This window comes from Cupressus sempervirens, chromosome 10 (assembly GCF_028749045.1).
Source record: "Cupressus sempervirens isolate cs-2001-9-10 chromosome 10, ASM2874904v1, whole genome shotgun sequence".
Classification (NCBI taxonomy): Eukaryota; Viridiplantae; Streptophyta; class Pinopsida; order Cupressales; family Cupressaceae; genus Cupressus; species Cupressus sempervirens.
This window is the reverse complement of record NC_143127.1, coordinates 801,807,506-801,818,580: the sequence shown is the minus strand read 5'-3', so window position 1 is coordinate 801,818,580 and position 11,075 is coordinate 801,807,506.

The window sequence follows — 11,075 nt, the reverse complement described above, 5'->3', positions numbered from 1 at the left end:
GCAAGAAGGCTTAAGAGGTTGAATGCTTGAAGGGTGAATAAGCTTTCAAAGATGAAGAGTATGAATGCCAAGCAAAATGGAGGATTGAACCAGAGATCGTAATCTACAAGTGAGTTGTATTTTATTATTAGATCAAGTCCTACTGTCACTTTCTAACAACTATATCAGTCTGGATAAATCATTTGGATTTAAGGTTGACCTAACAGTCATTTGTAAATCCTTTAACTGGGTGACATTCTAATGGAATGTTCTAAAGTCCTCTAACAAGGCTCACTCCTAATAGGTTAATTGAAATCCTTTAACCAAGTCATATTTAACAATGTGTATTGTAACCTTTAATAGGGTTGGCCTTTAATAGGGCATCACTTTAGAAGAGTAAAATTGTGTAGCATGTTACTAGTGCTTTTCCCAAATTGGGTTTTCACATAAAATCCTTGTGTCAAATTGTGTGAATGAGTTTTTAGTATTTCATGTTTACATTTTTGCAAAGTTATTTTGACCTAGGATAGTGACCTACTAAGTTAAGATATTGGATGATCTAATGAATGCATGCATGATATGATTTTATAGATATAAATCTGTTAAGCACTCAAAAATTTTATTTGTACATTTGGACCTTGGATAACTTATTCACCTCCCTCTAAGTTATTCTAAAGAATTCCAACAATTGGTATCAGTGCTCTAGTACTTGTAAGAAAATAGTTTGAAGGTACTTAAAGTTAAAGATCAAGATGTATAGAAAGGAGGTTCCTAAACTGAAGAAGGAAAACTTTCCTACATGGAAAAGCTTAATGAAGCTACATCTAGGAGGTCTTGGAGATTATGCACAATCTACCATCACCACTGAGCATGTTGATCCTAATGGAGCCCTTATTGTCAATGATTTGAAAAAGAAGAAAGAACATAATCAGGCAATGTTAAAGTTTGCATCTTCCCTAAGCTACTCAGAGTTTGATGGCATCAAAGGGTGTAATTCTACTTAGAAGATGTGGGATGTTATAGAGATGATCTATGGAGGAGATAAGAATGTTCTGAAAGCCAAAGCTGAAATTCTAAGAGGAAAGTATGATAACATGAGAGTGCAAGAAGGTGAGACTATAATCTAGTATTGGACAAGAATCAAAGATGTTGTGAATTCTATCAGAGGAGAAAATGGTGTTATTGAAGATGAGACTATGATCAACAAAGTATTGAGAACCCTACTACCTATCTATGCTATTAGAGTCTCTTCCATACAAGAACTAAGGTGTGTTCCTGGTAGTAATTTAACACTTGAAGGACTGATGGGTAGACTCAATACTTTTGAACTTTCAAATTTTGATAATTTCAAAACTGAAAAAGTTGAATATGCTTTCAAAGCTAAACTAACACTAAAAGAACCTAAAGAGAAGAAGAAAAAGGTCAAGCATGTTTCTAGTGACAATGATATAGATGAAGAAGATGTAGAAGAGCTTGAAGCGGTGTTGGTGAGGAGATTTCATAGAGGCAAAGGGAAATAAAAAGGTAATCTACCTATCATATGTTCAAATTGTAATGAGGTTGGTCATATTGCTGCTAGGTGTCCAGAGAAGAAGAACAATAGAAGTGGAGATAAATACAGAGGTAAAAGAGATCAGAAAAAAAAAGACTATAAAGACAAAGAAAAGAAGTCTTGCTACATTACTGAAGAGGAAAAAAAGATGGATGTGATGACCATGATGATGAAGTTGTGTATGTTGCTATGAAAGATGATAGATGGGTCATTGATCATGGATGGTCACATCATACATCTGGAGATAAAAGTAAGTTCATTACCCTTGAGTATTACAATGGAAATAGTGTTAGATTTGGTAATGATGCACCCTATCTGATAAAAAGTAAAGGATCAATCAAGCTGATAGAAAAGATCATGTGTGACAATGTTTACTATGTAGAAGGACTTAACTATAACTTGTTTCAAGTGTGTCACAATTGAATAGTTTAAGTTGTAAAGTTGAGTTTGATAACAAGAAAGAAAAGATCTATAACACTGATGAAAAACTAATTGGTAATGGAGATCAAACTAGAGGCTATCTGTTTTACCTTGACATGAATGATTCTACTTTTCTTGTTGTAGAATTTGATGTTGTGTGGCTATGACACAAGAGTTTATGTCATGTTAATTTTGATAACTTGGTCAATATCAATTACATGAAAAGAGTCGGAGGTTTTTGAAAACTGAAGAAACCTGATAATGTGATTTGCAAACAAAGTCAATTAGGCAAGATGACAAAATCTAGTTTTAAAAGTAAGGCTCACTCCTCAAAAGAAATTCTAGAATTAGTTTATACTAATTTGTGTGGACCAATTGATGTGCAAAGCTACAAAGGTGACAATTACATTATCCTATTTGTTGATGATTATTCTAGGATGATGATAGTTATATTTTTGAAACAAAAATATGATACTTTTCAAATGTTTAAATGGTATCTAGAAAGAGTTGAAAAGGAGACTGGCAAAAGCTTGAAATATTTGAGATCTGACAGAGGTGAAGAATCTACCTCAAATGAGTTTGAAATATTATGTAATGATAGAGGAATCAAGAGATAGACTTCTACACCTAGGACCCCTCCACAAAACGGGATTGTTGAAAGGAGGAATAGATCTATAATGGATTGTGCTAGAACACTGATGATGGAGAAGAATGTTGCTTTGAAATACTAGAGAGAAGTTATCAGTATAGCTATTTATACCTTGAACTAAGTACAAGTCAAGAAAGGTACAAATTCCATACCTTTTGAACTATAGTATGGATACTCACCCAATATAAATATTTTAAGGTATTTGGAATCAAGTGTTAAATTATTAAGGACAATAGGAATGGTAAACTTGACAATAAAAGTGAAGAAGGTATATTCCTAGAATATTCAATAAGAAGTAAAGCTTATAAGTTTTTAAATACTAACACTAACAAGGTTGTGGAAAGTGCAAATGTGAATTTTGATGAGTATATACATAGGTACATGAAGCTAAACCTAAGAAGGAACCTAAAAAGTAAAAAACCTTCATATATCACTATGAAGACATGGATATTGATGAAGCTGTGAACCAAGGTGTCAATCAACAACAGAAAGTATCAGTGACTACAGAGTCACATATAATAGATGTCGAGTTGCATTCAGGAGACAAGTTGCAAACAAAAGTCAAGGTACATTCTGATATTGAGATCAGTGTACATGAAAGCAATGTAGATTTATGAGATAGAGAAGTACACAGTGACTCTGAAGTTGACAAACCCATTAAAGAAAGAAGAGCAAAACAAAGATTGTAAAAGTATGTCATGAGACATCACCCTGCTGAACAAATTATTGGAGATAAAGCCTTCAAATTAGTACATATTTATGTGAGGTGTGTGGCTTCCATGCTTTTTATTCCATAAACAATAGATATGCATTTGTTCTTCACTTTCAATGTAGCTACATACTACACGATGCTTTTGTTTTCCTTGAGGGTATAGATATTAGTGATTGTAATTTACATGGTTTGTTTTAAGATGTAGTATGTGATATTGATTAGAGAACAATTCATAGTTTGACAAAGCGAAAACCAAAAAACCTAAAGAAATAAACATTAAAATCATGAAGAGAAAGGAGTCAATTCTTGATAAAAGGGACACCACATTATTACTTTTTTAAATGAATTATTTATAAAAATTGATTTAATTTTTTTTGAGAAGATAAATATATGATAATTTTATCTTTTCAATTAAGAAAAATACAATAATAATTTATAACTGAATATTTTAAATTATCTAAGGAATATAATTTAATAATGATTTAAAATATGAGTATAATATAAATTGTTGGCGCATTGATACTTTTAGATAATAATTTTAATATTTAAATATTTAAAATTGAATGATAATTAAATTAATTTAATGTAAGAAGCTTAGATTAAAATAAAATATTTAAATATGATTAATTGAGGCTTGGAGATGAAGAATCAAATGAATAAGCTTTTTATGGTTCTTGGTGTGATGTCAATCTAATTTTCTTAATTGATCAATTGATGTACTATGAAAAAAATAAGAACTAATGTTAATAACCATATTAGAAAGTAGGTGACTGTGATAGATATACTTTGAGATTTATGTTATCTAGGATAAATTCTATATATAATCCTAATTATGCTACCTACATTACCTAGTTTGACTTGATGTAACCTCCCAAAGTTGTTTTCTTGATCTCTATATTTTAATTAACTTGGGAATTGTATTAAAAAGTGCAGTAGAGTCTTCAATTACACTAGGGAAGACTATGAAATATCTTGACAATGATCAAGCCTCATTATTAATATGCAAATATCAAAACATGCTAAGAAAATATATTAAAGTCTTATGTAACACATGTAACTAAGATTGAGATTAAGATTAATACAACTATGACTAAGCTTTTACAAATTATTGATACCATTGATTAGTGATAATGAATTTCATAACATGGAGTCCTTAAAAACATATTTCTATAAACAAAACTTGATAGTTTTGGTGTCTAGATTAAAATGATAATAACCATATTTAAGGAAAGTTAACATTGAGAGTTGGAAAAAAGAAATTTGCAATGAGAAATCTAATTTTTTGCATAGCTTAGTCCAAGAGAAAGTACCACAAATGAAACTCGCTCTAGAATTATAAAGTTAATATAGAGTCAACCAACCTCAAAAAGATCCTGTATAAATTTATTATAGTTGATAGGTTTTAAATCATAGTTGATTAATGCACCAAACAAATTAAATTGAATACTATGATAGAGACAGAGTGAAATGTGTGTGTTTTAAAAATACATAGTTGAACAAGTCATGTATATATTAGACATACTACTTTTGGGTGAGGCCATAATAATGGTTCCCAATTTTCATCACAAAGAAATCGTATGAAAAGAGTGGATTTAATTTTTAAGGGGCTTTGAATGAAGGCCACCTAGGGCTTCATTCGAAGCCTTGGGACTAGGGGCTCCAAGTGAGTCCCTAGGCTTCATTCGAAGCCTGATGTTTCACTTGGTAATAGGGCCTTTAAATGAGGCCTAGCACTTTATTCGAAGCCCATATTGCCGCTGAAAAAATCTTTGAATTTTGAATTTTTAACTTTTTGTCTCAGTGCTACTATGGTGATCTGGTGGACTAGGGGGCTTAGAACAAAGTTTGTGACATGTTGGCTTGCATCAACATCTTAATCTACCATTTTTTACCTCCTTCGAGCATCAAGCATACTAGGTATGTATGTTTTCTTCCCTTTTTTGTATTTTTATGAATATTTAATTATTTTTAATAAATTTTTTTTTTTTTTTAATGAATACTTAGTTTTTTTTAATGAATATTTAGTTATTTTTTATTAATGTCTAGTTATTTTTAATTAATATTTAGTTATTTTTAATGTATATTTAGTTTTTTTAATGATTATTTAGTTACTTTTTTATATATCTTAATTATTTTTATGTTTGCATGTGTACCATTTTAAAATGGGTGCATTTCAACACATTTTAGCACCCTTTTCCATAATTTCCCTTTAGGTTTATGGATGAACATGTGCTCAATATCTCTTTTTCTCTTATCCTCTTCCATTTCACTCTTCTTTTTCATCTCTCTCTCTCTCTCTCTCTCTCTCTCTCTCTCTCTCTCTCTCTCTCTCTCTCTCTCTCTCTCTCTCTCTCTCTCTCTCTCTCTGTGTGTCTGTGTGTGTGTGTGTGTGTGTGTGTGTGTGTGTGTGTGTGTGACATGGTCTTCTAGGCATCATTTTGATACCCTTTGGACCATATCTCCTGTTCAGTTCATTATCTTCGAGTTTCACCTGCACCTTCTTATGAACCTTTTTGAGGCCTATCTGTCCTAACCTCTCAAACTAGGTTGACCCAGAGTGGACTAGGTCAACTTGGGATGGACTAGGTTGACCTAGGTTGACCTAAGCCCTAATAGTTGTAGGTTTCAAGGCCCAAAATTCCTCGGGTTTGCCAATTACTCTCACTTCAGTCTGACTTGTTTTCCTGCCCAAAAACGCATATATAAGAAGGCTTGAGGGCTTCATTTTCATATATTGTCTCATTCATGACATATCATTCTCAAGACATCCAAGCATTAAAGGCAAGGAGTTCAAGCATTCAAGTATTCAAGCAAGCAAGTCCTCTTCAAGCATTTAAAGATACTTTGTGGGCATTTCCTCTTCAAGATCTAGCATATTGTTTTCCATCAAGGAAGGAGATCTACATTTATGTATTCATTATCCTCTTTATTGACGCATATTTACATATGTATCTCCATGATATGGTTATGGTAGATCCCTTGAAATTGTGGAGATATCCAACATCCTTCAAACCGAATTCAAGATCTACAACGTACATCACAACAAATCCTTAGGACAAGGCTTTTTGCAAGCAAAGTTGGGAGCAAAAAGGATTATAGATCTAGAACCTCCTGTTCGCAAGATTTTTGGATTCGTTAGTTGTAGATCCCTAGACTAGGTCAACCTAGTTGTAGGACATCTTCCCAAGTCAACATAATCCTTTAGTCTCAAATTCTAGGGAGATTTCTGGGTTTTGTTCCTTCTGTCATTTCATTCCAATATTTGTGGATGAATATTCAAATACAGTTCAAATCTACAAGTTTTGGAGAAAAAATACATCCTCCTCTATACATTTCAAGGTGACTCTTTTATATTTTATTTCCTTTCATATCTTTACACTTGATTTGCATCTTAATTGGGCTAACTGTCTCTATTAGCACCTAGATTTACTTTATTTAAGAAATTAGTTCAATTCCACATTCACATTATCCTATCAAGGTCCAAAGAGAGTACACTTCCTTGTATTGTATTCCTCTTTATAATTTTAATTTAACATTAGCTCCTTTCTTCATTTGGGTCCTAGCTAATCTAATTTGGATCATAAGTGGAATCATACTTGAAAATTCCCCTCTTTCACTCACACATGTATCTAAATGGTTCAATGCCCCATAAAGTGGGAGTCTACATCTTATTATAGTGCTTCCATTTTACCACTAAACATTTTGGTGAATCCAACATCTTACCCTCTTTCTTGGAGTTAGATATTTCTCTCTTGAATATCTCTCTTATTTTTCAATTCATTAGGTGTTTACCTTATTTTGGTGAACCTGACTTCCTTCCCCTTCCTTTTCATCTTTGGAGTTAGATCTTTCTTATTTGCATAAGGTGTTTATCTTCTTTTAGTTAACCTATTTTCTTACTCCTTTCTTTTGGAGTTAGATCTTTCTTAAGATTTGTCTTCCTTTGTATTGACTTCTTGTGAATTTTAGGGTTAGATCCCTTGATCTCCCTTATTTTCCTTTTTGTATTAGGTTCTTTATTATTTATCTAGATGCATTTAGAACTCTCTTTCATGGATTTTGCAACATTGAGTATGTACTTTTCATGTTTTATTATTCACATGTCTATGGGATCTTGTATACATTTTAATGAATTAATGATTAGTGGGATCTGTTATATATGCACTTACCTTTTTCTCATATTGGACAAGTAGTTTAAAGAATTTCCCCTTATCTTTGACATTAAACATCACCCTCCTATCAACTTAGATTTACCATATGGAGATGAGTGGCAGATTGATATTGGCCCTTCTCCTAACATAAGCCTTGCCTATGGGGATGCATTGATTAAGGATGGTCCTATATCTTCTTTTAATCCTCCCCCTTTAGTGGACCTCACTTCAATACATGATCATTCCTCTATGGTGGTCTTTATTGATAGTTATGTTCCTTTCATTGATAATGCCACTATTTGGGACGAATCTCTTGATGCTAATATTGACTATTCTCTTCCTCACGAAAGAATTAACATTACTAATACCTTCTCCTTTCATTTTTCTTCTTCTCCTAATATATATCCTTCTCTTAGTGATATGTTGGAGCAAGAGGACAACATTATAAAAACTTTCCTTAATATGACCTTGCCTTCATTTGACACTCCTAATAGGGATGATTCATTAATGGACATCCATAAACCCTATTCTAAGGCTTACTTGGAAAATAAGGATAATGGTAATCTCCTTAATGCTCTCTCTTCTAGTGATGTGTCAATGGAGAAGAAATATCTTAATCAAGTAAATATTTCCCAACCTCGCATCACCCTTAAGGGTTGTCCTCCCATAACTCTTAAAGGGGAACATATTGATTCTAAGTATTATCATATGGCATCTCACACCTATCATACAAGGAATAATCCTCAACTTACTACCTCTCTTCCACCTTCTCAACATGTTCTTCCCCTCCACCTCATCTTTCTCAAAATCTTGGGTTGGATTATGATTCGGTATCACAGTTACATAATACTCCCGCCAAGATTTCTCTTTGGGAACTTCTTCAAAAATATCCTACATATGATGAAGCATTAAAAAATTCTTTATCCACTCTTCCAACTCCATCTCCTAATCAATTTAAAATCAATTCCTTTTTGCAATGCATAAATGCAACCCTTAGTCCACCTCAAATTGTGTTTACTCATGATGCCTTACCTCCTAAAGAGATTCAAGATTTCTATGACGCTCTTATTGTATCTATCCTAGTCAATATAACCTTATTCATTGAACTCAAGTTGATAATGGATCTAGACTTAATATTTGTAGCATGTTATGCTCAAAGAAATTAACGCCGATATTTCAAATATTAAACCCAATAGTGCCTCTATTCATGGCTTTGATAACATTTCTAATAAAACTTTAGGCACCGTCACTTTATCTATCAAAGTAGGTCTAGTTATTATGGATACTCATTTTCATGTTATCCCTAGACCTATCAATTACAATTTTCTTATGGGTAGACCTTGGTTACATACTATGCATGTTTTTCCTTTAACTTTTCATCAAAACTCAAGTTTCTCTATAATAATGTCATGTACACTCTCCATGCGAACACTAAGAAAAATAGTTATCTACATGTTGAGGGAAAAAAAAAAGGAATCTAGTGATGATCCTCCTTCTACAAGTACCCTTCTAGGTGATTATTGGGGATCCTTAGATTTCACACCAACTTTTATTGGGGAGTATAGAGTTAAAGACTTGCTATTCATGAGAAATTGTGCAACTCCTTCCTTCACCAACTTTGTTTCCACTTCTACTCATGATGAATATATTAAATCTATTGATAAAAATCATATTCTCTTGGGCAATGGGGGCATAGGAACTCCTTTAACGACATTGTTGATCATAATTTAAGATGTGTACATCAAAGTATTGAATCTCATTCTTTGCCAATATCTTCCCCTACTAATCAAAAAAGTATTTTACCTCAAATTCTTCATGCCAAGGTGATTACTAGGCCTAAGCATAGAAAGAAACATAGTCAAAAGCTCATGAATCTTTCATTTTAAATGTATCACCATTATCATTATCACTCTACTAATAATTGTCAAGCTTTACATTACAAAATTCAACTACTCATTAATAATAAGTTTATTCACATATCTTCTTATAATGAGCTCTCTTTTACTTATGATTTCCTTAATAATATTTAAGTTCCTATTATATTTCTCCATGCCATCTAACATTATTGACCTTCTTTCTAAGGACTCATTAGCATACATGGTTTTCTTTGTGAGTATCATAATAGGTTTGTTTCTCTTCTCTTGTTCCTATACTTGGGGGGCAAGGTAATCATTTCCTTTTTTTTCACTTTCTCACTAATATAAATCCACTATTTCCTTTGGTTGAGTGTTATTTGTTTATCATGTGACATTCAATCTTACATCATTTGCAATTGGATTTTCATGGTAGATAGATCACTTACCTTGGATTCTCATAGTAGTGTATCCTCCTTTTTAAGGATTTACATTTTGACTTCTTTCATGGTGTCTCTATGTTCTACCCTTCCATGACCTTATAGGACCTATGACCTCTTTGGTTTGGATATGGTGTTGTTTTTGGATACTATCTTGATGCTAAAATTGATTTATCCTTCTTCAACAGTTCCTTAAGATTCCAAAATAAACAATTATTTTCCCATCTTAAGGGGGGCATACATGGTCCCCTTATCCTTTTCATATGTTTTTATTTTTCAAGTGCACTATATAGAGTACACTAGCATGACAAAACTTGCTAGGGCCAACTACTCTCTCTTTATACATGTCTTGCATTGGTTGACTAGCATGTGACACACACTTGGTAGACCACTTGACCTATCCTAGTGCATACAATAACTATTCTCTTAATATAGGAGTACTATATCATTAGAGTTTAAAGTTGTCACAAGGTAAAAAAAATTTGGGATTGACTATTGGGAACACAAACCTACTAGACCATTCAATCCTCCCTATTTCTTTTCTTTGTGGGATTGAGTATTGAGAACACAAACCCATTAGACCATTCAATCCTATCCTCTTTTGTGTGATCCACAATAAGGAACACAAACCTTATTGGTAAAGTTGATCACACCCCACTTCTCTCTCTTTCTATCCTTTTAGTGGCACTTCTCTTATTGTGATCTTGGGATTTGATGAAGACTCAAATTTCTTAGGGGAAAATACAGATTTTGAGTATGTCTTAGAGCACTTTAGCCTTTTCTGGCTTGGTGTGATTTATGCATTATATCCAAATATATGCATTGTCCTAGCTTGATAGTTTCTTTGTCTCCTAAGTTGTGATAAGATCATCTTTTTCTTTTGATCTACTTTATTGTGAGTTTGAGGTAAATCATACTCCCAGTAAAATGGGGGCTAAATATACTATCTTAAAATGAATGCACTTGCAATTTAAATCAGTTTAGCACCCTTTTCCATTATTCCTCTCTAAGACCATGGATGGACCTATGCTCAATATCTCTTTTTCTATTTCCTCTTCCATTCACTCTTCTTTGTCATCTTTCACCAATTGGCATGGTATTTTAGGTATCATTTTGATACCCTTTTGACCATATGTCATGTTCACTTCACTATCTTCCAGTTTCACTTGCATCTTCTTCTGGACCTTTCTGAGGCATGTCTATCCTAACCTTTAGGACTAGGTCAACCCAGAGTGGACTAGGCTAACTTAGGATGGGCTAGGTTGACCCAAATAGACCTAGTCCCTAGTGGTTGCAAGTTCTGGGGCCTGAAAGTCCTC